The sequence below is a fragment of the Miniopterus schreibersii genome (genome assembly GCF_964146895.1).
Source record: "Miniopterus schreibersii genome assembly, chromosome: 10".
NCBI classification, from domain to species: Eukaryota; Metazoa; Chordata; class Mammalia; order Chiroptera; family Miniopteridae; genus Miniopterus; species Miniopterus schreibersii.
In genome coordinates, this window is record NC_138110.1 from 43,351,753 (window position 1) to 43,374,603 (window position 22,851).

The 22,851-nt window shown below is 40.3% G+C and overlaps 2 pseudogenes across 2 annotated transcripts; one reads left to right on the forward strand and one right to left on the reverse strand.

The window, feature by feature from the left end:
* Positions 1–2,487: 2,487 nt before the first annotated feature.
* LOC308562301 (armadillo repeat-containing protein 10 pseudogene) lies at positions 2,488–3,540 on the reverse strand (annotated as a pseudogene). Its single transcript has 2 exons — positions 3,513–3,540; positions 2,488–3,157 (listed from the first exon to the last, which is right to left on the reverse strand). The product of its transcript is annotated as an armadillo repeat-containing protein 10 pseudogene (transcript).
* A 407-nt stretch (positions 3,541–3,947) lies between these two features.
* LOC308562664 (cyclin-G1 pseudogene) lies at positions 3,948–4,430 on the forward strand (annotated as a pseudogene). Its single transcript has one exon. The product of its transcript is annotated as a cyclin-G1 pseudogene (transcript).
* Positions 4,431–22,851: the final 18,421 nt, after the last annotated feature.

The window sequence follows — 22,851 nt, forward strand, 5'->3', positions numbered from 1 at the left end:
GTTAGTGAGGTTGGAAGAGATTCACAGGACATACCTTCAGATGGGGAAAAAAAGATTTTTTTGTAACTAATGCTAATCTATTTTATCATTTTGTCTGATAGTATAAAACTTAATTTAGTAACTTCTAGGCAGACTCAGTCAAAATCACTGATTATTCAGTCATTTCAGAAACCTATGAGTAAATTTCAGGATTTTAAATACTAGCTAACATAGGACTTCCACTTTGCACCTTTCCCCTGATGTGGTTGTGTCTGAACTCAAGCAGGTGGGTTATCTAGTTTGCAGACACTAGCTATGCGCTGGCCATTACTGAGATGTGACTTTGTTCTTTGTGGGACTCGATCTCTGATCCATCACCTTAGATGGCCATGTCTTATCATGGTCTCTGGTTCCTCTGAATCCTTCCTTATTCTGACCTTAAGACTTGTCCTGGCTACATGTCTAAGCCCTCCTATGTATATGAGAGCTCTCTGGGTTGGGAAGGACCTAGGATGCGGCCCTCAAGTTCATCTGCCCAGACAATTCATTCTGTTCTTGGTATTTTATCTCTCTGGCATCAGCCTGGAAATTTTCATGAAGCTAGAGATCTTTCTGAGCTATATATACCCTTGGAAGTGTTGAATGAACTCAAAAGGAGTCTGGAGGATTTGCTAGAAATTAATGATAGAGATTTTTATCAAGTGTCTTAGAGTTCGCAAACTGGGAGGCCATAATCCACAAAGTGTTCCAAAGAAGAAAGAAAAGTTAGAAGTTCTTATAGTAAAAAGCACATTCTTGAGAATGATGAGTCTTGCATTCTTAGCTGAGGATTGGTTCAGGATGGTTATCAGTCAAACATCAGGCAGTCAGGATGATGGATGCCAGGTGGTTTAGAAGATGGGTGCCAGGAGATCTGGTCATGTCCAGTGGATAATGGATAATCTGAATAATGGATGCCAGGTGGATGTATATGTGAGTCCTTCAGAGAGTACTAAGATATATATCCAGGCACTGACAAAGTACTGGAAAGTTCACAAAAGCTTAGGTCCCAGGCTAGTTAGAACAAGAATGGAGTCTTTCCTCATGCCTAAAACCGTCATAATGTTAATAATTTTAGCAGCTTGGTTAAAATGACTCCATTTTATATATTCTCTATTAAGGATGAAAAAGGGGCCACATACTAAACCTGAGAAGCACAGGGTGGGCCTGCATGGCAGGACTTAACAAACTCAGAAACTGAAAGAACCACACAAGGCGGTTTGAACGTAAAAATTCCCTAACTAAAAGTGGGTCGCGGCGGGTATTCATGTCCTAGGCCTTGAAAAAGGTCAGTCTTTACCTTTGAAATTGTCTTTGTGCATCTAAGATAACATATCTTTGAAATTTCCGAGTAATTTTCCAGACTCTCAAAGGGACAACCACGGACACCGGAGCACAAGACAGCAGTTATCTTATTGCCCACACATCATCTTTGTGTGCTGTAAATGTTAACTACCCTGTACCCACCAATGTAAAAGAAGTATGTCTCTTTTTATCTGATTTTTATCCAATCTCCTCGGAGAGATTTTTTTCTAACTAACCTAAGTATGTCCAACCCCCCACCGCTATACACACACACACCATTTATTCTCTAACAGGGTCCCAGATTCATTTCTTTTATATCACTTTCCACAATTTGCTATCTCATAGTTATCTGCTGGATTACCTGTTTAATGTCTAATTTCCTGTTTGGTACTACACTGTTATTTCCATAAGGGCAGAAACTATGCTTGTTGCATTATCACATAGTGCCTAGCAACCATTCAATAAACACATATTGAATGACTATTGCAAGCTCTATGCTAAATTCTTTACCTGAATTTATCTTACTTAATCCTAAAGTAGATGCTGTTATTGTTCTCATTCTAAAGACAAGGGAAATAAGGCATAGAGAGATTAAGTAGCTTCGAAAAGTTCATGCTATGGGTGGAAGTGGAGCTCTTGGGGTACCGCAAGGAAAAGAATTTCCTGAGCCCCCCCCTCCCAGGAGGATAGGATTTTGTTAAAAGCTTTATTGATTATGCAAAATTAAGGGGGTTCCCCTCCAAGGTCCCACCTCCATCCATCTTGCCATGGAAGAAGTCAATCTTGTCTTCAGCAGGGCCAGAATTAAGGCCACTGCCCAGAATTTCTGTTCCATATCAAATCACAGCAAGCAGCAGAAGAGTAGCTTACAACAAAAATGTCACTGCCACTTCATGTCGAGGAAATAATTGAAGCAACTCAGCAAATAGCAAAATAAAAAGAAATAAATGTTTCAGAACAAGCTGTTATATCCAATTGGTATCAATAAACTGGTCCAAAATAAACCAGAAGACCATGGCAAGTTATAGCTGTATAAATACTAAATCTAATATTTACTGTTTAAATTCAGCAGCTGAAAGAATCCCTTTGTAAAGAAGATGAAAAAAAAGTTTGCATGTATTACTTCCAGACTGCATTACTCTTTGGGAAAATTTGACCTACCAGTTAGAATTTGAGGGCTGTTTCCTTTTCCATCACACCTATCATGGTGGTTAACTACCGCTCTTGTTTTCTGGGCATGTTCTTCTCCATATAACAGGAAAAACACTGAACCTTTGGAGAAAGTAGGCTATGGCCTTCCTTTTTGAAGCAGTTATTTATATTCTGAAATAGTGTAAGGACTGGAAGAAGAATCTGCCATGTGGCCATCATAAAGGGGAAGTAAGTAGTCCTGTCATTGCTGGATTTTCAGACAAAATCAATAATAGTTTCAGAACGTGGACCTTGGTGCTTCCATTTCCTGTGAGCAACACTTGGCGTAGGTCTGTAATGTAACTGTTCTGCATGTGCTGATGGTCATTGGTCACTGTCGTGTTAACAGTCTCAGCCTGGCCAGATGCATGGGGGAGTTCAGGGGACCAGAGAAGACATCCTCAGACTTGACTGACGTATACCTTTATCTTGATTTGGTTTCCAACATTCACACTCAGGTTACTCGGTGTATTTAAAGACTTCTCTTTAATACTGTGGTTAAGATAACTGATTTTGCTTCCAACTTCATTAGCTGAAAAGTCTGTATTGCTACCTAGAATGACCAAAGCTCTTTTAATAATTACAGGATCCTCAGTTGACTCAAGCAGATAAAGGAGTTTCTGAAGTTGTTCAGTATTTAGGACTTTTGTGGATCAGGAGGGACACAGCTGAATCCCTTAACTACTGTGTCCAAAGCCACCCCCCAGCCACCTGAGCTGGAGCTGAGTCCCTGGAGAAGAAATCAAACTCTTCTTAAAAATAGAACAGGAGGGAACACTTCCTAACTCATTCTATGAGGCCAGTTTTACTCTAATACTAAAGACACTTAAGGAAAAAAAACTACAGACCTATGTTTATTATGAATATAGATGTAAAAATCCTCAGCAAAATACTACCAAACTGAATCCAACAGCATATTAAAAGGATTATACAACCTTTGGGTCCAATCTGACCCTGAGGAGGGCAGTGTTGTCTGGGCAGGGTTGAGGAGAGTCTACCAGAGGCAGCTCCCCCTCCCCAGGCCATTCCCCTCCAGCCTGGAGTCCCTTGTGGGCTGAGGTGAAAGCAGGGCCTGGGAGAGTGATTACAGTGCCTTCGAGATCAAGGAGGCAAAATGTTAGCCAAAGGTCTGCAGCTTGAGACTAATTGAATCTGCACATGATAATGTCCTCAAGATGACTGTAAGGCTAAGGGACTTTGAAATAAAAGATCTTAGACTAACTCAGTTCTTCGGCTTCAACACAGAGACATTTTCTATAGCTGTGAATTTACTGGACAAATTTCTGCCCAAAATGAAGATATAGCCCAAGCACCTTGGGTGTGTTGGACTAAGCTGCTTCTACCTAGCTGTAAAATGCATAGAAGAGGATAGGAATGTCCCATTGGCAAGTCACTGATCTGAATAAGTCAGTACAGTTTCAGTTTCAGAGCTGATGAGAATGGAAAAGTCTGTGTTGGAGAAGGTGTATTGGAAAATCAAAGCTACTACTACCTCTAAATTTCTGCAGGTGTATTCACTCATTCAAGAGAACTTACCATTTGAAAAGAGGAATGGCCTTAATTTTAAAAGATTAGAAGTTCAACTTAAGGCATGCCACTGCAGGGTCGTATTTTTTAAAGCAAAGCCTTCTGTGTTGGCATTGTCTGCCATTGAATTGGAGATCCAAGCACAGAAGTGTGTAGAGTTAACAGAAGGTGTAGAATGTCTTCAGAAACATTCCAAGATAAGTGACAGAGATTTGACCTTCTGGCAAGAGCTCGTATCCAAGTGTTTAACTGAATATTCATCAAACAAGTGTTCCAAACCAACTGTTCAGAAGTTGAAGTGGATTGTTTCTGGGCAAACTACATGGCAATTGAAGCATAGTTACTACAGAATAACCCACTTTCCAATAATTCCTGAAACCGTTCCTTAATTGGATTATTACAGCAACAGAAACATTTCTCTGAAGCCATTCTCCACAATCCTGAAGTATGGATTCTATAATTTTATAGTGGCTTTAAGCTGTGAATCCTCAAAACATCATAACTAGATTAGCATTGATGTTCTCAGATTTGAGAAAACTGCGTAGCTAACATTATGCTGTAGTGGAATTATGCTTAAATTTGAATGCATCTGAGCCATACAAAGCCAAGAACATAATGTGAAATGTTAATGACAAGTCTGGGAAGGTAAATTGTGAATCTTCATTTCTAACACTGATCCAACTTTCTATATTGGGTCAGTATATTTAGGTGGTATTAAAATGATGACCTACTTAAATTAATATTATGAGGTTTACATCAAAACCAACATTTCACAAATGCACTTTTTTTATTTATCCACACCTGAAGATATGTTTTTATTGATTTGAGAGAAAGGGAGAGAAAAAACATCCATCAGTTGCCTCCCGTATGCTCCCTGACCAGGGATAGAACTCACAACCTAGGTATGTGCCTTGACTGGGAATGAAACCCACAATCTTTTGGGACTGTGTTCCAGCCAACTGAGCCACCCAGCTAGGGCCACAAATGCACATTTAAGACATAATACAGGTCACTATTTTAAGCAGTGAAAATGGTTTCTTAGTACTCATAATGCAAATAGTAGTTTATCCAGAGATGGTGGACTTTATTGCTACATGGGAATTACATTTAAATTTAAGGGCATTTTATATAAAGCAGAACTACACACCTAGTAATTTTGGCATATTAATTTATCTTTAATATTTTTCTAAAATACCAGTTATGTTTGTGTCCAGGACAAAAAGCTTTTATACAAAATCTATTGCTACAATATAGTCCAATCGAGAAAATTAGTTTTATTGTATTAGTGACTCAAAGGAAATTAAAATCACTCTGATTTAACACTCCAGAAGTTTTTACTCCAGTTTTTTTTTAAAACTGCCATTGCTTCTAATATAGAATTTTGTTTCAAATGAAGAGAATATACTTTCACTAATTTCTCCTACTGTGCCAACAGAAAGTCTTAAGTAAATATGCATCTTCATTATGATTAGGTTGCTGAGATAGTGTTCAGGATTGTCTCTTAAGTTGGTGACTATAAGGAGATCTACAGTGTTAAAAGTGTTATAAATGGTTACTCAGTGTAATGGGTAGCCTGAGTCCATACATTTGTCATGTTATTGGACAACTATGTAATGGAAAATAAACCAAAGAACCACAGTATATCTTATACTTTTGTAAACAATGTTTTCTAGATAACTTTTCAGTTTTCCCAAAAGGCTGATATATTTCAATATGTTGATTACATTGTGTTCATTTTGAGTTGGCAGAGGTAACCTAACCAACCTTGGAGACAGTGGCATAAAGACCTAGAGTCCCAGAGCCTGACAATGGTTCTTGCTAAAGTTTGCCCATTCAGTAGTCAATGTACAGATAGTGATTATTTAACAAATTGCTGGTTGCACCACAAAAGACCCTAAATAGCCTCAGCAATCTTGAGAACAGAGAACAAAGTTGGAGGTATCACATTACCTGATATCAAATTATACTACAAGGCCATAGTAATCAAAACAGCATGGCACTGGCACAAGTACAGGCATATAAATCAGTGGAACAGAACAGAGAGCCCAGAAATAAACCCATGCCTTCGTGATCAATTAATAGTTGACAAAGGAGGCAAGAACATACAATGGGGTAAAGACACTTTCTTTAATAAATGGTGTTGGGGCCCTGGCCAGGTGGCTCAGTTGGTTGGAGCATCATCCAGTGCACCAAAAGGTTGCAGGTTTGATTCCTGGTCAGGGCACATACCTAGATTGGGGGTTTGATCCCTGGTTGGGGCACATACAAGAGGAAACAGATTGATGTTTCTCTCCCACATTGATATTTCTCTCCCTCCCTCCCTTCCTCTTTCTAAAAATCAATAAAAACACATCCTCAAGTGAGGCATTAAATAAACAAACAAATAAATAAATAAATAAATAAATGGTGTTGGAGAAAATTGAACAGATATATGCAAAAAAATGAAACTAGATAAGCAACTTACACCATACTCAAGAATAAACTCAAAACAGATTAAAGACTTAAATATAAGTCGTGAAACCATAAAAACCCTATAAGAAAACATAGGCAGTAAAATTCAGACATTTCTTGTAGCAATATTTTTGCAAATATATCTCCTCAGGCAAGAAAAACAAACGAAAAAATAAACAAATGGGACTACATCAAATTAAAAGCTTTTGCACAGCAAAAGAAACCATCACCAAAATGAAAAGAGGACACACTGAATGAGAGAACATATTTGCCAATGACATATCTGATAAGAGGTAAATTTCCAAAATATATAAAGAACTTATACAACTCAACAGCAAGAAGACAACCCAATTAAGAAATGGATAAAGGACTTGAATAGACCCAGTGATTCCATTTCTGGGATTATATCCTAAGAAACCTAAAACACCAATTAGAAAGACTATATGCACCCCTACGTTCACTGCAGCATTATTTACAATAGCCAAGATCTGGAAACAGCCCAAGTGCCCATCAGTAGATGAGTGGATAAAAAAGCTGTGGTACATTTACACAATGGAATACTATTCAGCCATCAAAAATAAGGAAATCTTACTTTTTGCAACAGCATGGATGGACCTGGAGAGTATTATGCGAAGTGAAATAAGCCAGGCAGAGAACGACAAGTATCACACGACCTCACTTATACATGGAATCTAATGAACGTAATAAACTGATAACAAAATAGAAACAGAGGCATGGATATACGAAACAGACTGATGGCTGTTGAGGGGAGAGGAGTGGGGGGGGGGGATGGTGATAGAAGGTGAAGGGATTAAGCAAAAAAAAACCCTTATTTAAGGTGGACAAAGACAACAGTGTGGTGATAGCCAGAGGGAAAGGTGGGTGGGGGTAGGTGGAGGGGGGCAGAGGGGGAAAAAATGGGGACGGAAAGAGACTTTGCTTTGAGTGATGGGCACACCCTGCGGTGTGCAGATAACGCTTTGTTGAGTTGTACACTTGAAACCTGTATGGTTTTGTGAACCAATGTCACCCCAATAAATTCAACTTAAAAATTACGAAAAAAAATTGCTGGCTGCACACACGCACACGCAGTTGAAGTCTTTAGCATATCCCACTGATGGAAAAAATCAGCTGGTTGGGTAGGAAGGAGGTCGGAGTAGAACCTTACTACAGGACGGAAGCAGTGCTCTCAGCCAGCGCCTGTAACTGGGGGCTGAACTGCGGCAGATGGTAGCTGTTCCTTTCATTAATATAAACATAAACGGCATTAATGTAGACATGGTCTTTTCCCATCTACAAACTGCCCATCACCTGAAGTCTTAAGTTCATCTTCAAAGATCTAACACTCAGAAAGCATTCTCCCACTGCTCCGCTGACTTTGAGCCCGAATAAGTTTATATAGTCTCTCAGCTGACGTTTGTCCTCAGGAAACAACCAACCAAACGAAAACGCGGGCTTCAGGGGTGCGGGGTAGGAGGTGCAGATAAGGTTGCATAAGGCGCCTAGCCTACTGCCAGGCGGGAAGACTCACGGAATAGTCAGTTCTGGAGGCGGCAGGGCTGCATTAGAGTTGCCTCCTCGGACCTGTGAAAGGCCTTGGACAACACGTGGAGTCAAGAATGTGGAACACAAACAGCAGGAATGCCCCGCACCTGGGAGGGGGGCGGAGCTAACCACAGCCTCAGGCGGAAGCGCCGCTGCCGGGCCGCAGCTTTCCCTTTAAGCACCTGAGGCCCCGCCCCGCGCCCCAGGCCCCGCCCCGTTCGCAGGCCCGCCCCGCGCGGGGGCTCAATGCGCGCTGCCACGAAGTCAGATTCTTCCGCGCGTAGCCGGGCCCCCGTCTACCTCGGGTTTCTTCCGCTCCCTCCCACCCGCTTCAGGCGTGCGGCTTGTCGCTTCCCCGGCCAATAGTCCCGCGACCCTGCCCGCCGGCACTCGGGCCCGGGCCCGGCCGGGTCTGCGGAGGCCGCCGCCGCCGGGCCCCGCCCCCGGTACCGACAGGCACTTCCGTCAACGCCGCGGCGGGAGCGGAGCCGAGGGGCGCGCGGCGCGCGGCGCGCGGCGGGCGGGGGTGGGCGCGCTGGCGGTCCCGACGCAGGACCTGACCCAGAAGCGCGCCCTGCGCCCGAGCAGCGAGCTCCCGGACCGGCCGCGGCGACTGCTTTGCGCGGAGGCCAGCCTGCTAGCCCAGGTGCGTCCGCCCGCTTCCCCGGCTTTTCCAGAGGCGTTTAAAGGCGACCCCGAGTTTTTGAAGAACATGAGGTTCTTCGAGGCCAGATTCTCCAACGACGCCCTAAAGGTGGCATTTTTAATTGGCCGCCCCTGGGGCGGCAGGAGTGGGTAGTCCCCTACATGGAGAGGGAGAGCCCCATCCCAGCTCATTACGAGGGTTCCGTGGACGCTCTGAAGCGGGCTTTTGGCCGGAGTGGGTAGAAAACCACCGGGCCTGGACCCCTCGTGTCGGAAGGGCCTGCCGGGGGCCTCTGCGCCCCCCACAAACCCGGCCCCGCTTGGCTTTGATTCACAAAGCCCAGTTCCCAGCTCCGGGGCCCGAGCCTTGCTAGGAAGGCCGGCCGCCGCCGGTTCTTGCCAGCCGCGCTACCTTTGCACTCTACCCAGCGACACAGCCGCCGGCTGGGAACCTGTTAGACATTAAATGGGCCGCCCGGGATCACAGCCCTGCCCCCTGCCAACTCTGAAGACTGGCTTGCTGAGCGCCTTTGAAAAATCAGGGCCAGCCTAGGAAGTGTCTGAGTTTGCCACAACGCCCGTGGACACTGATGCGGATCTCTCAGGCCCCCGACAGCCACATTTTGACATTTCTACCCCAAAAACTAGTTTTCCACATACTTCATTTCTGTTCTGAAGACACACAAGTCTCAAAAATGGTGCCTTTTAGTCAGAGAAATCCAGGCACTGGACACTACATGGAAAAAGTATTTACTTTTAAATTTTAAATACGTATTTATCTTGCATTACCATATGCCTAGTACTGTACAAAATAAATGTCCTCAGAAACAATTATGTTCTGAGAAAAACTTCTAAGTACGTATTCCGATGTCTCATAAAGTGCTTTTGTGTGTAAAGAATGGCATATTTGATTTTTTAAATGGCCTTTTTATGTTTGCTGCTGAATCAGGTGAAGATGTTTTTAAAAATGCATGTGGCAAAAAAAAAAAGGGATGGTGCATTCTTCGAACTGTATGCACTTGGCTTTATTCCTTTTTATTAAATGATTTAGCGCCTTCATTTTTTGTAAATTACTTTGCATTTTTGACCTCAGTTTTTCTTCTGTAATTAAAGGCATTATTCATTAAAATTTGTTTAAAAATTCTATGATTCTCTTATGAGACCAAAGAAGGGAAGGAAAAAAAGGGGGATCTGAGCTTTCCTATTAAACAAAGGGGTTCTTTAAAGCTTCTAAGGAAAATCTATAACTGCCTTTCCTTAAAAGTCCATAGATTTTTGTTATTCTGGTAGTCAATATAGTCTCACTGAAATGTCTTCTTGAATTCTTAGACATCTTCATATTTAGAACCACCACCTTCATGGATAATTTATATACCTGAGGACCATAGGAAAAACCTCTAATTATATTTTGCAAGATGTGATTAATAGTAGGTTATAGCAATTATTTTATCATTGCTGGTTAGCATTACAAGAATTCATAAGGAGACTGGCCCTCGACATGACCTCTTATATACCACACTTTTGCAGCACATAGCTACTAACAAAGTAAACTGAATCTTGGGCGTATTGGCTGATAATTTCAAAGCAGTGTTTTTCCCATAGTAAAAAAAATATTTACAGGATAGCACCATTTTTTTTTCCAGTAAACCTCACAAGAGCACATATTTGATAGGATACAAAAACTTGCTAATGAAAGATCAGTATCAACATTTAATAAGTCAAATAGAGCATAAAAAATGTAACTAAAGTCAAAATCTCCCTTACTTAATTTTCTGTAGCTATGTCTTGTTGAGAACCACTTAGATCTCTACCAAAAGGAAAAAAATGAGAGAAGAAAGTACACAAGGCTTGTTTGCAGACAGTTACACGGAAAGGAGCTAGGAGAGAAGGTCACAGGTCAGTGACTTCCACATCATATTTTTCCACATCTGAAATTGGGCCTTAACAGGTTTGTTATCCTTCATCTTCTGCCGAGTGGTCTCCAGGGATGGTTCCTCATCTGGTCCTTTGTTTGAATCACCTAGATGGCCAACAGGTCACAAGAACTTTCCTATGGACCTGAGCAATTTGCTCATCTACTAGGTTGAATTTCTCTTCTGTATGGGCCTGTAATGCTTGGTATCTTTGATCTTCCCTTTGAATTCATAATTCAGTGATTCTTTACTCTTGGGATAGCCTTTAATCACCCCTTTCTGCTTCTCAAATCCTTTGAAAAGGTAAGAGAGATGTGTTCATGGAGTTCATATCTGTAATAAATTGATCTTTTCAGACCTAGATTTCAACTTTGGCAAGCTCCTTTTCTCTCTGAGCCTCTTCCATCACCTGGGGCACAGTCCCTAAAAATCCATCATTTACCCCATCTCCAGATATTTCAGGTGGAGCTGCTCATATCTGCTTTTCAATTCCAGGTTCTTCATTTGCATGACTTTAACTACCATGTCCAGATTCTTCTGGCTAAACTGCAGTACTTCCATGATGGGACCAATGGACGGAGGCAGGCCCACAGCCCAAGGACACATGGGGGAGTCTGTCACAGGAATATCCAGAGTTCCTAAGAAATCAAATGCCACCAGCCTTGCTTTAGGTAGACTTCCTCAAGAAAGCTGGGCATCATGAATGCTGTTTTTCTCTGGCCACAGGAACCAATTTATTCAAGCTGTCTTTCAGTAGTGGGTCAAATCTCAAGTACAAAACAACTGTTTTCTCAAAGCAGACTCCTTAAATGAGGATGGATCAAACTGCTCCAAAAATCCGTCTCGGCATTGGTGCCTAGAATTTCAACTGGGGCTCTTAAATTCTTCTGTTTGAGGCCTATGACAGGCTCTGACCCATGCTGAGAAAGGGGAGCAGGGCTTGCTGCCTGGACTGCTTGTGTGAACTGATGCACCCAAAGAATCCACTGTTCTCCCTCACTCGCTGCTCTCAGAGTTTCCCCTGGGAGTGTCTAAGTGATTCCAATTTAAGTCCAAAATTGAGGGGCACTGATGAAGGATAGATTAGTCCTAGTAGAGAGGCAGGTGAACTTAAGAAGGGGTACGTGTGGAAAAGAATTGTAAAATTGTCTAGTTCCTCTTGAATTTGGCTTTTATAGTTTTCTTGATTTGGCATTTTGTGATTTGCTAGAAAATCAGGCAAGTCTTCATATATTTTAAATTAGGGAATGCACTCACTCTAGAGACAAGCATAATTTGTTGTTATGCTTTTGTTTTTATTTCCCTGTATGATTCAAGTTGTTAAGATTTGACTGCCTTGGCTAAACTAAGATTCATCTAATATCTTTATTTTGGACATTTAATCTCTTGCCAATTAATTGAAGGTAATGTGTTAGCAACTCAAGATAACTACTAATTCAAGTAAAATAAAATTCTTCATCTTCCCTAGATCCTTTTAAATGGGCTGCTGTCAACAGTTCGCTTCAGTGATACTCCAGCTTTAGGGAATATCAGCATCACCTGATTGGCTAATTAAAAAAAACACTGCCCTGGTCAGGTAGCTCAGTTGGTTGGAACACCATCCCATATACCAATAAGGTTGCCAGCTCAATCCCCAGTTGGGGTGCATCCAAGAGGCAACCGATCTATATTTCTCTCTCGCATTGGTTTTTCCTTCTCAAATCAATAAACATACATCCTCCAGTGAGGATTTAAAAAAACAACCAAAAAAACCCACAAAACAGATTGCTATGCCCTATCTCCAGAGTTTCTGATTGACCAGGTCTGGGGTTGGGATCTGAGAATTTGTATTTCTAACTAAAGTTTCTAGGTGATGCTGACGCTGTTGGTATAAGGGTAAAACAAATTAGAAATTAGAATACTTAATTCTCCCTGGTGCAAAGAAAAGAAAGAGCACTTATTTTAGAAAACTTATCATTATAGGCTCTTTCTCTGCTGCTTGAAATGTATGCAACCCTTTTTAAAGGCAAAATAAGCCTCTTGCCTATTTTACAGTTTAGGAATTTCTCTTTGAAATGAGTCTTGGAGCCATCACTTTGAAATGTAATCATCAAGGAAAACAGTGCCCCTGTCTCCTGGTCTCCTGGGAGTATGGGAACCTAATTTCAGCAGGTACCTGGCTCTAAATTGCAAACATATCTTTTGTCATAAAGATGAAAAATTTATTTTTCCTTTGTATGAAGGCAATTAATCCTTCTTGAGAATTAGTTTTTTATCTTGAGAACATGGATGTGATGGGTTTCATCTGCTTGGCTAAATAGGTGCGATTCCTTTCTGTCTTTGCTACCTCTTTTGTGCCTTTCCTGTGATCTGCATCACATTCTGGTTTAATGTTTATTCCATAATAAAACTGATTCATCTATCTTTGTGGAGAAGTTTTTTTAGGTTGATAATTATTTTTTAATTAGATTCCCCTAGCATAGATCAGGACCACACTTTGAGAACTACACATGAATCTAAATGTAGAACTTTTAAGTTTCTCTCTAGAACTTTACCTTGTTGGTTTCAGCCTGTTCTGATAGCCTGTTGAAATCTTTCTGAATCTTTGAATTTTTGAATTTTTATTCTGTCATGCTCCCTACTTTATAGCATCTACAAAATTGATAAACTTTTATGTTTTCCTTCTGAAAAGAGGTAGCAAGGGTCCATGTACCATGCAGTGATCATTACATTAGTCATGAGAAAACTATATCATGTAATGTGGTATATACCAAGGACATAGCTATGAACAAGACAGTTCTGATTCTCAAGTAGCTTACAACTGGAAAGACAAACTGGCCATTAAAATGCAGGACTGCAGTATGGCAGTAGGAAGTATGCCTTTGGTGGCACAGAGATATGCCCATAATCTCAGCCTTGGAGGGTGTTATGGACTAAATGTTGTGTCCCTCTAAAATTCATGTTGAAATCCTAACCCCCAATGTGCTAGTATTAGAAGGTGGGGCTTTGGGAAGATAATTAAGGCATGAGGGTGGAGTCCTCATAAATAGTGTTAGAGCTCTTACAAGAAGAAACACAAGAGCATACTTCTCTCTGCTCTCCTCCATGTGAGGATATGAGAAGACAGCCATCTGTAAGCCAGGAAGCAGGCCCTAACCAGACCCAGGATCTGCAGGCACCTTGATACTGGACTTCCTAACCTCTAGAGCTGTGAGAATTGGACACTTACTCTTTAAGCCAGTCGATGGTATTTGTTATGGTAGCCCAAGCTAAGACTGGAAGTCAGAGATGGCTTCCTAAGAAACTGATATTCTAAGGATGAGTAGGAATGAGGGGAAGGGGAAGAAAAATGTTGGTCGAGGCAAAGGACCGGCCAGTATTTGCAAAGCACAGAGAAAGATCAAGAACATACATACACAGAATACATTTACTCCTTCCCCATGAAAGACAACTTCAAAATCTGAGTTTCTGATTGTATAAATTAGATGGATTTGCAGGTATTTGAAACTGTTCCTAAGCATAGCAGTCTGACCTCTGCGTACTCTCCAACAGCATTTATAACCTATCCCGGACTTTCTTGAACTACCCACAGTTCCCTAAATGTATCAATTCTCATACCTTGGATCATTAATTCTGTTGAAAGTCAACTGCCATATAGTAAAACAAGCAGTCCTATGTAGGGGGGAAAGGTGCTCACAGATATTTGGATAGCCAAAAGGATATTCATGGCATAGCCAATATTCATTCTCCTTTTCTTAACAAGAAAACTGATTTTTAGCCAGACATATTGCCACCTGCAAATAAAGACTATATTCACCAGATTACCATATATATCATACACTCCCATGTTATATGTCACATTTTTGCATTTAACCAAGTGCTGGCCATTGAGATATAGGCAATGTTGTATGGCAACTTCCAGCAAACCTTCTTAAATGACTGACACTCTTTTCTCCTTTCTCCTGTCCTGCTTCCTGGATTTCAGTTATGATAACTGGAATCCTAGCAGATATCTCAGACCATGACAGTAAGAAGCATGAACAGGTGCTGGGAGAAACTAGGTTTGTGAGGATGAAGGTACCACCTTACCAGCAGTACCAAATGAGCTGAGCAAAGAATTGACTCCTTGATGAGGAGAGGGAGTTCTCCCTTTCTGCCAAGAGGTATTTGAATATTGATATGAATTAGTGACCGCTGCCAGTTTCTCCTCTCCCCTTTCCAAATGGGAATTTTTATTGTGATATCCTTGGCGACCCATATCCATGTATCTCTTTTAATTTGTACACTGTCATACTATAAGAAGCAACATATTGCCTAAAGGGACTGCATATGATGCAGAGACCCTGAATTTGGAGACTTCTGTTAGACTTGGGGACTACATGGGACTGTACATTGTTTCCTCTATATTTGTGGCAGCTGAGGCCTGGGTTGCAACAATCCAAATGCAAAATAGAAGGGATTTGGTCTAAGGTGGAAACAACAGAAGCTGAGATGGGGGAAAGACTTCAGACAGTTTTGGAGATAAAAATTACAGACCTTACAGATAAATAAGATGAAAGTGTTTCTTCCTCTCCCCCATCATTTGCATTTACATTCCCTTTCTTCTTCCTTCTCAAGGGAGGAGGGGATAAAATGATTAGTCAGGGCCCATTAGTCTCTGGACATCGTTTCCCTGTGGACAGGATCTGGAGACACACTCCCTGTGCTCAGGCAGAGCTGGTGCTCTGGGGCTTATTGCTATTCTGTGGTATGGCCTTATGCCAACAGACTCCTAACTCTATCTGTTCTTACTCCCCTCCAGTCCATTGTCCACACGGGTCATGGTTATTTTTGTTTAATTTCCCCAAGTAGTTCATTTGCTTTACCTAAAGAGACTGGAAGTCTGGTTTTGGCCTGTAATGATGGGATATTAGTAAGAAGCATTTCCAATCAAGTCTGTTTTTTGCTTTGATACAAGGATAATATTGCCATTATGATGACATAATATTGTATACATCTCACATTTCTTTCTCACTGGATTTCATTGTTTGAAGCCACCCCTTTGTCAGATAACCCTAAATATCTGCATCAAAAAAATACAGCCATACACAATCTCACAATCTTCAGTTTTAAAAACAGAAAATAGGTTGAGATATTTTCCATTTTTGAAAGGCTTATTAAAAATGAAATTTAAAAAAATCATTACAAGTTATGAAAAATGCATTGACTGACCTTTGAAATTCAAGCAAGCTCAAGAACAGGCTAATTAAAGACGACAAGCAAAAAGTCCAAGAAGATATATGAAGCCTGACTAGTGATCATGTTTAAAATAAATAATGTATCTTCATGAGTTATTGATCCTTTTATAATTCATGAATGCTGAGAAAAACATAACAAGGAATGATTTGTAAAAGGTCATCAAAAGCAAGTAAGACACAATTAGCTCATTGCTTATCTTGTAACTGATTAAAGTTCTAGGAGAAAGGAGGAAAGCAAAAAGGGAGTGGGACGGATAACAGAAATGGGGCTGTATTCGGTTGAATAATGTCTCCCCCAAATTCACATCCATCCTGAAACTCAGAATGTGACATATAGAAACAGGACCTTTGCAGATTTAAAAGTTAAATTAAAATGAGGTCATATTGGAGTAGGGTGTGTCTTAAATACAGTATGACCGGTGTCCTTATAAGAGGCGGGGAGGATGCCAGAAACAGACACTGGGAAGAAAGGCGTGTGGCATCACAGAGATGGAGTGGTGCAGCTGCCACAAAGGATGCTAAGGATTGCTGGCAACCACCAGAAGCCAGGGAAGGCATAGAACAGATCCTTCCCTAGAGCCTCAGAGGAAGCATGGCCTTCCTGACACCTTAATTTCAGACCTTAGGCTGCCAGAACTGCAGAATATAGGAATATATTTCTGTGTTGCTTTTTTTTATTGAGGGTTTTTTTTAATTTTTAGAGAGATGGAGAGATGGAGAGGGAGAGAAACAGTGATGTGAGAGACATCAATAGGCTGCCTCCTGCATGCCCCCCCACCAAGGACGTAGCCCACAACCCAGGCATTTGCCCAAACCAGGAATCGAAATGGCATCCTCTTGGTGCACAGGACATTGCCCAACCGAGTCATATGGGACAGGGCAATATTTCTCTACTTTTAAGTCAGCTAGTTTGTGATACTTGTTATGGTAGCCCTTGTAAACTAAAACAAGGTAAAAAAAATTAAATTAGTATTTAATTTTAGAAAGTAAATAATGCTGTAAAGAACATGGAGCCCTGGCCAAGTGGTTGGAGAATCGTCGCATGAACCAAAAAGGTTGCAGGTTTGATCCCTGGTCAGGACATTTAGGGGAGGCAACTGATCTCCTGATCGATTGATGTTTCTCACTTCTCTCTGTCTCACTCTCCACACCCTTCTCTCTCTAAAAAATAAATAAATAAATAAATTAAATAAATAAATAAATAAATAAATAAAAAGACACTGCCCAGCTAGTGTGGCTCAGCAGTTGAGCATCAATCCATGAACTAAAAGGTTTCCAGTCAGGGCACATGCCTGGGTTGTGGGCTCAATCCCCCCATAGGGGGCGGGCAGGAGGCAGCAGATGGATGTCTCTCATTGATGTTTCTATCTCTCTATCCCTCTCCTTTCCCCCTTTCTAAAATCAATAAAAACATTTTAAAAAAAGGACATGGGAAGATCATAATCAGAACCATGATTCCTAACTCAAATATTGAATTCAATGTTTATATTTGCCAAAATCTGTGAGCTACATATCTTTTAAGCCCTAAGTAGCCCTCTATTTAAATATTATTCAACACATATTCAATTATCTATAAGAGGTCTAAGAGAGCTAAGAGCTAGGGTTGATAAAAAGGACTATTTTATAAATTATAGGCCTCAACTCACTTCACTTGTTAGGAAAATAAATAACCAAGGAAATAAGTGTAAGAAAAGAAGATATCAAATACTACATTAGGCTAAAGTTAAGATTCAAAGGAAAGATTACTAATTATAATGACTATGAAGCGTCAAAAAGATGATGGGCTGAAAGCACATCCGTTGTAACAGGCTCTGGACAACACGAGCAAATGTGCCATCACTCTCTGCTTGAGTTTTCCTGATATGCTCTCTCTATATGTCTTCCTTTTGGAACTATTACATTCAGGGTAGTCCACTCGTGTGAGGTTGGAGTTAAACTTGATTGTAGAATCAATTATTATTAACTAACAATAGTACAAATGAGGGTGACCATTAATAGCACTAAAGAATATAGATCAGTAATAAGATATGAAGAGTGAAAAATGGGAAACAATTTTGAAACACATTATTTAGGAGTATAGGAGTTAATTTTTGTGCTTCAAAATAATCACTTTGCTCTATAACACACTTCTGTAATTACCCGTTTAATGTAACCAAAACTTAGAAATTTTATTATTTTAAATTACATACAATCTGTTAATGTTCAATTATCAGTAATTTAAAAGTCTATTTTTTAATGTAAAAATCAATCCTATTCATATCCTAATACATGACTGATTCAAGTTGGTAACCAGATGTTTGGGAAGCTACCTTATTGTTGAATTATAATTAAGTGCAACCATCTGCAATTGTACAATCTTGTCATTTTAAAATGTTTACACATTCATAATGCCATTAAAAATATTCTAATGTATATCACCATTGTATATTAAAGTATGTAGAGCAACAGGAAATTTTTATCTAGGCTCCAGTAACTACAAATTGGCTTTTAAAAAGCTAATAGACACCCAGTGCCCAGATCTTGGTGTCTTACACCATTCTCAAATAAAAGGAACAGTGATCCTTGGAGAAATATATAATTCTAGGAATACAGCTAGAATATAAAGATGACCCTGGAGCATCTTGTAGTACCAGAAAGTAAGAAGTGCTCAAAAGAACTAAAAGATGTGGCCTGTTAGGTAGACATCAGGCCCATCCTGAAAAAGCCTGCAATGGTTAAAGCTGTAACAATTTGAGAAAAAAAGTAAATAAAAACAAATAGTACAGTATTGGATTATAACGCACAGTATGAAATATCCATGAGCCCCATGATTGCCCTAGCTTACCCCCTGGAGAGAGTTTCCAGTGGCAGAGCAGAGAGAGAACACAAACAAAGCATGGCTATCCCTCTGAGTTCAGAATTGGTGGAAGCGAAGGCAACTGGAATTCACAGGACAGAATAACAGAGGCGACAACTGCACAGGGAGAGCTCTGGACTTCTGCAGGACTCCCTCAGGTGCTCAACTGAGTATTGATCCACGTGAGTGAGGAAACTATGGAGGGTAGGGGGAAAACCACCAAAAAGAAGCAAGCAGAACAGCTCTCAGATCTCACAGAGTGCTATGGATAATTTGTATTCCCACCAGCCAGAGTAGAAAGACCTCCTACTGCTTGGGGCATCTAGGAGAATCCACGGGGGATTGCCTCCTAGAGGGGCCACATTAGCCTTAGAATAAGGCTGCCCTGGATCCACCTATCACAGCTTTAAATCAAGCCTAAAGCATCAAACTGTTTTCAACTAAACTAACTGCATCCCAGAACAAAACAGTTTAAGAATTTAAAAAGTAAAGCATCCAACAAGGTTAAATTCACAAAGTCTTGAATCTGATTTTAAAAAGAAAAAAGTTACCAGGAAGCATACCAAGAAGCAGGAAATATGACTTATACCAAACAGAAATATAAAAGGAAACCTAGAAATAACACAGATGACAGAATTAGCAAACAAGGGCATTTAAAACAACTATTTTAAATATTCTCCCTATGTTCCAGAAGGTGGAGGAAAGCATGGGCGTATAAGGAAACAAAATAGAGATAACAACAAAAACAATCAAATTTCTAGAGATGAAAATTGCAATATCTGAGGTGAAAATTGCACTGAATGGGATTACTGGTAAATTAGGCACTACAGGAAAAAGATGAGTGAACTTGAGGATGACAGAGTAATAGAAACTACACAAAATGAAACCAAAGGGATAAAAGGGAAGAAGACAGAAAATAAATGATCTGTGAAACGTCAAGCAGATTTGCACATGTGTGACTGGAGTCCTAGGATGAGACGAGATACGGACCGAAAAAACAACAACAACTTGTATCTGGCATACATAAAGAACTCTTAAAACTAAGTAAGACAGACAACTTAATTAAAAAACTGAACAGATTTGTACAGACTTTTTACCAAGGAAGGAAAACGCATAGCCAAAAAGCACATAAAAAGATGATCAAAATCATTAGTCATTAGGGAACTCAAATTTAAAACCACAACGAGATACTACTACACACCTACCAGAATGGCTAAAATTGAAAAAAGAACCATACCAAGTGTTGGCAAGAATGTGAAACAATTAGAATCTTCATACAATGCTGGTGGGAATTTAAAGTGCGACAACCATTATAGAAAACAAGTTGGCAGTTTCTAAAATGCATTTACACCATGAAGAAAACCATCAACAAAAGGAAAAGGCAACCTACTGAATGGGAAAAGATATTTACAAGTGATATATCTGATAAAAGGGTAATATACAAAATATATAAATAACTCATACAACTCAATATCAAAAAACCAAACAATTTAATCATAAATGGGCAGAGGACCTAAGTAGACATTTCTCCAAAGACAAACAGTTGGCCAAAAGACCTTTTTACCCTGAAAGCAGAGGTGAGAGTTCTGTGGCAGAAACCAAAGTTATTACTTAGAGCAATAACTGCACCAGTTCCTCAATCACAGCACCCTATAGGTGACACGACAGCCATAAGTCACCCTGCACATTGGAGGTCCGTCCCTTCCCCCTCAGGAGCAGCACAGAAACTTTTGCCCCCTAGTCATTAACAATCCTTTAGAGTGTAAATGACTGGCTGTAGGCGCTGCAGGTCATCCCCCTTTGAAATGCAAACACATTGGGGGCCTAGGCTCTAAATCTTCAACCACCTTTCAGCTTCCAACGCTAATCTTTCAGCCCAGATGCCACTGAAAGTTTGTTCTGAAAGCTAACTGCAGACACACCAAGTCACTCGCTTCCTCACAGATTAGTTTCTGATCTATAAGGCAAGCCCCCTGTCAGCAATAAGTTTATATGAAGGTGAAATGGATCTCAAAAAGTCCAGCTTCTACTCACTCCTCAGGTTGAGGATGTGCTCATCCTCCAAAGCAAGAATGAACCAAGAAAAAAAGACAGCAGGGGATCCAGGAATACTTTAAAGTATGATTTTCATGTTAGATGCATCTCCAAAGTCGGAGAATGTTAAAACAAGCAGGAAAGCCCAGGTTTAGTTGCATTACATCAAGTGTGGTTTAAATTATTTTGCTAGGAGCTGTGACAGTTTGGGTGGACTTATGCACATTCTGTTCATTTTTAACAGTGAAACAAATGTGAGAGATGGTCACCAGCTTCCAAACCCCCCTCTCCTACTACCTCTTATAGGTATGGAGGAACCTGGATCTTGTGATTACCTTTGGTGCCCATTTGGAGTTAGAAGGCAAGCAAATTTCAATTAATCACATTAAAAATGTTCGGAGGATACTATCCGAACTACTTAAATAATTATAAAATAGACTTGAATCCTGAAATAACCTTAAAGACCATGTAGTACAAGCCCCCCTTTAAAACAAATTATTTGCCAATTAAAAAATAGACAAAGGACCTGAATAGACATTTTCCCAAAGTTATACAAATAGCCAACAGATATATGAAAAGATGCTAATCAAGTTATTAGGAAAATGTAAATTAAAACCACAATGAGATATCACCTGAAGTCTGTTAGAATGGCCATCAACAAGACAAGAGATAACAAATGCTGGCACTGATATGGAGAAAACCCATGCACTGTTAGGTTCCTCAAAAAATTAAAAATAGAACTATCATATGATCTAGCCATTCTACTTCTGGGAATGTATCCAAAGGAAGCAAAACTACTGACTTAAAAAGATATCTGCAGCCCTATGTTCATTGCAGCATTATTTACAATAGTCAAGACATGGAAACAACCTAAGTGTCCACCCATGGATAAATGAATAAAGAAGTTGTGGTACATACAGGCATACCTCATTCTATTGCACTTCCCAGATGGCATGTTTTGTATAAATTGAAGACAAGACTTTCCATCAGCAGAAAAAAGATTGACTAGCTTTGAGTCAGGCTAGTGTACTTTCCCTTCCAGAAGCATGCAAGTGCCTCCTCCAACCCCATTCTTCCCCCACAGGCATGCATCTCCTAAACTCTGTAAAAACGTGTGCCTCAGAGTTGTCACAAAGCATACAAAGAGATCGTGTATATAGTGCCTGACACCTGGTAAATATTCAACAAATGTCAAGTTTGGGGGCTCTTAGGGAATACCTGCTAACTCTCAATTCTCATTTCGGAGCTGCGGCTGAACATACCCGTATTGCTCATTAAGTTCCCTCCCCTAAAACCTTCCGTTATTAATATACCTCGTCCAAAGCTGCTGGAAGGCCAGCTTGTTTTTTTTACTTGTCTAATTTTCTTTGCATCAGTGTCCTTTCTTGATGCCAGGATCTATTATTTCAAAGAAACAAATCATAGTCTTATTATATTCCTCTTTCCAAATTTATCAATGAGAAAACATGAGAATCATTCTACGGAAATGATAATATTAACAAATGTTTTCTCAGTATACATTCAAAAAGGTCACTTGAGCCCTAGCCAGGTGGCTCAGTTGGTTGAAGCGTCGCCCCATATACCAAAAGGTTGCAGGTTCTATTCCTGGTCAGGGCACATCCTTGGTTGTGGGTTCAATTCTGGTCCGGGTGTGTAAGGGAGGCAACTGATTGATGCTTCTCTCTCACATCAATGTTTCTCTTTCTCTCCCTTCCTCTCTCTAAAAAATCAATAAAAATATATCCTTGGGTGATGATTTTTAAAAAAACTTTCTTTGTAAAACTGACATGTCAAAGTCAAGAGAACTTGGGTTTGACTTCTGCTTCTCTATTGAGAATGCTGTTTAAGAAGGAAACATTTATGGTGCACCTTAAAAGCAGTGGGTGCTGGGCTAAGTATTTTGCACTGGTTATCACATTTAATCTTCACAGCAGACCATGAGGTAGAAATCCCAATCACTATTCTAAAAATGATAAAACCAAGGCTCAGGGCAGTAAAGAACTTGCCTAAATTTATACATTAACTAATTAACAGAAGCAGGATCCAATTCAAATTGACTACAGAAGTCTTTCCACTAACCCATGCTTCCCCCTAGTTATACTGAAAACATTTACATGAATACTGATAATTGGGAATATCTCTTGAAGAAATCATGGAATCACATAAATGC